General features: G+C 38.1%; 2 pseudogenes; one reads left to right on the top strand and one right to left on the bottom strand.

Annotated features, from left to right (window-relative positions):
- Positions 1-979: 979 nt before the first annotated feature.
- On the bottom strand, positions 980-1,874 carry LOC119193422 (annotated as a pseudogene).
- A 703-nt stretch (positions 1,875-2,577) lies between these two features.
- Positions 2,578-3,042, top strand: LOC119193415 (annotated as a pseudogene).
- The last annotated feature ends 2,631 nt before the right edge of the window (positions 3,043-5,673 follow it).

Here is a 5,673-nt window from a genome sequence, read left to right as displayed (position 1 = left end):
GACTTTTAAAAGTCAAAATGCTAATAAAAAAGTAGTTTTCACTCAAGTTAAAATCGTGTCTAAAATCATTCGAAATCGTCTTCACAATTAAAACAGAATAAAATACATCCGCACGTACAGAAAAATGTAGCACAACTAAAAGATATAAGTTGAACGACAACTTCAACACAATATTATCAGCTATTCTTACAATAAGAGGTTAGAAATAATAATAATAATAGCAGGCAGATGTTCTTTTGTTTCCTAATGGTCCCTTGGGTATTTGGGTATTAATGAGAGTACAAAAAAAAGGATTATGAACCTGATAAACACACGTTCTGATGACGTTGCAATGGACATTGCTTAACATTGAATTTCTTAACATTTTCGCTTATAACTTTTTATTTATAGTTCTACGACAAAAGTTACTAGACCAAAGTTGTAGAGAATTTAATTTGCAACAAAAATATTTATACATTTTTTGTCAGATAAATAGTTTAAGAGATACATCGTAAAACCATTTCAACCCCTATTTTCAAGATGGCGGCCGTGGGACAAGGGTGGCGACCCCACAAACTTGGTTTTAGCTTTACACTGACCCCCCCCACACTTCAAAAAAATAAAATTGCGTCCTCTAAAAAACGCATGGTAAGGCCTAAAAAATGTAACATTTCAATGAACTAATAGAATAATCAGGCTGAATGTGCCAGTTGGACAATAATATTATACAACTTTTAAAAGGTTATGTTTTCCACTAAACTCAAAGTCGTCAACTAAACCTATTACAGTATAAATAACCTAAATTCACTGGTGCCAAGACATCTAGAATGCTATTTGAAAAGAAAATATTATAGTCATACAGCCAACACATATTAAAAGTATATAGATTATATATGGTCACTTATGAGAAATATATACTAAACAATCAAAACAATAACGAAAAAAGTATAATTAAAACATTGCTAGAACAGTTATTTCTTTAAGAAATAAAAAATAATGTTTATTTTTAATTCATGATTTATTTCAAGGTATACAGTTCCAGATCTTTTGTAAAGAAAGTCAAGCAGTGTGGCTCAGTACCAAGCACCGCAGCCGCAACCGCAACCGCGAGCACCAAAGCCGGCGTAACCAACTCCGTAGCCTCCGTAACCGAAACCTCCCAAACCGGCGCCGTAACCGTATGCGGGACCAACAGCAGCACCGATGGGACCCTCAGCAGCGATGCCGACAGCACCATCACCACAGCCGTAAGAGACAGCACCAGCACCAGCGGTGGGGAATTCTCCGGCAACTTCTACGGTACCCAGGAAAGGTAGGGTTACCGGCGACGGCCACTGGGCCCTCGTATATGTTCTCAGAGGCTACGGCAAGACCGGTGGGGGCTATGGGAGAAGCACTGGAGACGCCAAGACCACCACCATAGGCAGCGTCGAGTCCTCCGCATCCGAATCCATTGTAGCCAAGGCCGCCGTATCCCAATCCGTCGTAGGCAAGACCGCCGTAACCTAATCCAGCGTAGCCGAGACCACCGTAACCAAATCCGTCGTAGCCCCATCCTCCGCAGCCGAGACCTCCGTAGCCGAGACCGCCATAGCCCCAGCCAGTGCCGATGCTTCCAAGACAACTGCTTACAGCGCTCTAGAATTTTAATAATATGTTCTTATTATTACTTTTTTTTATTTATATTGCTACTTAACAATTTTATTTTAAGTCCATAATTTTTTATGTAATCCTGCATTGACTCAGATTCAGAAATAAGCCATATAAACGTTTCAATTAGAGAAAATCTAAATCTCAGAAGATAATTATAATATTTTACCTGAACTAAGAGAGCGGAGGCGCAGACGACGAGCACAGCTTTGGCGGACATTTTTGTATATTGATGATGATCCAATGGAAACAGAAACTAGAATGATAACCCTCACACCTTAGAGCTATTTTATATGTGATGTTTTTTTGGTAACGCTTGTCACCCTGACTCTGAAGTTGAGAAATTAATGACCTTCGGATTACTTGTAATTAAAATTATGATAATTAAATATTTTAATGATATCTCCTATGCACTGAATGAATGAGTTGGGCAATAAACTAACAGTTTAAATTGCGCGTACGTGTTAAATAGCACAAATATACTTATACAAAACAATTAAAAAATATAATTACAATAAAAAAGATCACGTTTTTGAGGATAGTCATGCTTGAGTTGTTTGTATAAAAACTTCACCCTGGTTATTAGTAATCATTCTGCAGTCAGTGTTCAGTTGAACAGAACCAATATGTCTACCTTCGCCTTCCTTCTCCTTTGCGTGCAGGCTTGCCTCATCCACGTGAGTAAAAAATTTGGCGTAATAAAATCAAAATACATTTGGAATATATGTTTTTAGGGATTTCACATAAGACGGTGGCCTCAGTACAGCGATGCTATGATGTAACTGTTCGAAGTTTATAATAAGTAAATTTATAGAATATATCTTATTGTGTTTGTTTGTTTATTTTTTATAATTAGAATATTGTTACATAAGGAAATAAAGTGAAGTGAAGAAATGTTATATTTATTCTCGTTCACATATTCCAGAATGCGTACAGCGCATGCCTCGAACTGGTTACTACGGCGCCGGTCTCGGCTACGGCTACGGCGGTCTCGGCTACGGAGGATGCGGTCTAGGCGGCATCGGTTACGGCGGTCTCGGTTATGATGGTTTTGGTTACGGCGGCTTCGGTTATGGTGGACTCGGATATGATGGATTTGGTTATGGCGGACTCGGTTACGGTGCCTTCGGTTATGACGGTCTTGGTGGTTACGGCGGTGCTGGTGTAGGCAATGTTGCTGTCGCCGGTGAGGCTGCCCGTGGTTGGTACCACCGCCGTCGCCGGACAGGTGCCCATCATCGGCGCCGTGGAGTTCGGCGGTACCGCGGCTGCTGCTGGAGCTGTCTCCATCGCTGGACGTTGCGGCTGCGGCTGTGGTGGACCTTACCTCTACTAATGATTCAATAATAACTAACCGAAATTCCAACTGGCCAACTAACGAAGCAAAATATGACAATAAATATTACTGAAAATGCAACAGTTTTTTTTGTCATTTTACTCGGCTTATTATAGGTACTAACGTTATATTTTTATCACTATCATATTGTTATCATAATATAAAATTTTAATTACTTTCATTTATATCATTGCTTAAAGCAATGTATAAGAGACGTATTCATGAAACTCACCTTTGAGTAGGATCTTAAGTACTCCTTAATAACCAAGCTATGGCAGTCAATTAAGAACTAATCTCAGCAGGTCGCCGCTGTAAAAACCGGCATTTACTGCGACTTAAAAGTATTACTTGAGATGTTGATATCTGTTTATTAAAAAGCGACGATCTTAAAATGCTGACTTTAACTTGACAGCGTCTCAGCTAATATCGCATTTCAGAATGAAATTAAGTTTTATTTCAAAATACGTTTTACCTGGGATACCACGATAATAACGCGAGTGCATATGCAAAAATAAACCCTAACAGGTTAGGAATAAGATACCTTGCCTGTCAAAGCACTTATCATCGGCGTGGAATGTTTTTCCAATATAAAATGTCAACTGTACACTATTCCAAGGAAAAAAGTAAAAAAGCTATTAAATTCCATAGACAACGTGTACGACACCAATGCCTTCTATTTAAAAAACAAAACACAATTTGTAAATCATTCTATTATTATTTAATTGCTCCATTTAGTTGAAAATCTGCGATAGTATTTCTTAGGATAATTATCAAAGTTCCGAGCAGTTATATTAAAGGTCGCAGGAACACATTGGATGCAGGCCGCTTTAGACAGGTCCGTCTGGATACTTTGGGGGAGGCCTATGTTCAACAGTGGACTGTATGTGGCTGCTGATGATGAGCAGCTATCTTAGTGCAACAAGATATCCCGAGGCCGTCCCGTATGCGCCGAAGACGGCCACCGCGGATTTTGGTTGGTATGGTGGTATAGGGCCTCGAAAAAAGAGGAAATAAAAAGATGAAACACCATACATGTGCTTGGTATTACACCTTTCACTGTGTATGTTGTAGTACACGCAAACTTACTCCTTTTAATTGATTTGAAAGAAATTTAGCACACAGATGGACTATGCAACAAATATAGCTAACTAGCTATTTTAATTAGGCACCGACTCCAAAATTGGTATCCAATATATATTTGTTATGTGAAATTATTTTTTGGTTTTGAGTGGTTTTGAAGGCGGTTTAATTTTTGTTAAAATTATTTTTATTTTTGCTTTTTGTGTTAGTAAAAATAGACCGTCTCAATGGCATAGTTTCGCTCACGATACGACTATCGCGCTGAGGAGTTACACCTCTGAGTACCACTGAAAAGGGAAAAGGTGTGATGCTATATATATGTATGTAAGAAGTAGATTCAAGCAAACCTAACGCAAAAACACAACTGATATTATTTGGCTCACAGTACAACTATCGCGCTGTGGTGTTACACCTCTGCCTACCCCTGAAAAGGGGAAAAGGTGTGATGCTATATATATGTATGTAAGAAGTAGATTCAAGAAAACCTAACGCAAAAACACAACTGATACATTACGATCATACTATAACTATTGCGCTGTGGTGTTACATCTCTGCCTACCCTAAAAAGGGGCAGGTGTGATGCTATATACATATATGGACGTATGTAAGAAGTAGAGTCAATTAAACCCAACCCAAAAACACAACTGATATGTTTCACACACAGTACGACTATCGCGATGAAATGTTACGCCTCTGCCTACCCCAGACACGGGGAAAAGATGTTATGCTATATGTATAAGTATGAGAAGTACAGTCAACCAAAATCAATGCAAAAACATAACTAAATACGTCACAGGAAAGCTAAATTCGCGATTTCGTTTTCTTGGACGACATAATTATTCTAGTTTTTTAATTTTAAAACAAACTACCAAAGCAATCTTGAAAAAAAAATTATGGGACCAATCTGGAGAGAAATTCTTTCGAATAAAAAAAGAATTTTCCAAATCGGTTCATAAATGAGCGAGTTCGGAGGTAACAAACATACAAAAAAAAATCACGTCGAATTGATAACCTCCTCCTTTTTGAAGTCGGTTAAAAACTAAATCGCTTAGTCTATCAGTTTAACAATTAATTTGTAGCAACAGGGCGATTCGTAACAAATTTATACAATTGTAATAGAGATTTTTGAATACGTCTCTACTGTTCGATAATTGGATAGTGGTTAATAGGGGTGAAAGACATCTTAAAGAAATCAACATAATAAGATATTATCTTAGAATTCTCCATAATAAGTAACGAAGGTATGTTGTGTAGTCTATTAACCCACGTTAGGCCAGCAAAGGTACTAGTAGTGGAATTACATGCCCATCAATGAGACTTTGTGTACAGAACTTATCAAATATATTTAAAAAAAAAATTATACATGTACGTTGACTTCCCTCGTAGGATCGTCGTGGCTGATGGTCTTAATCTTTCATGTATATACGGCGTAAAATGGAATGCCCAAATATTATGATCCTTACCTTTGGAAAACCTATGTCTTTCCCAGGGTCTCAAACTATCTTCATACCAAATTTCATAGAAACTGTTGGGTAGTTTTTGAGTACTAATCGCGTTTAGACAGGAAGGCAGCTGGGGTGGAGGGGGGAGGCTTTGTTTAGAACTTTTTAAGCAAGTCAAGTCCGTAA

Source organism: Manduca sexta, unplaced genomic scaffold, assembly GCF_014839805.1.
Source record: "Manduca sexta isolate Smith_Timp_Sample1 unplaced genomic scaffold, JHU_Msex_v1.0 HiC_scaffold_52, whole genome shotgun sequence".
In the NCBI taxonomy this organism is placed as follows: domain Eukaryota; kingdom Metazoa; phylum Arthropoda; class Insecta; order Lepidoptera; family Sphingidae; genus Manduca; species Manduca sexta.
This window is presented reverse-complemented; position numbering and strand designations above follow the sequence as displayed.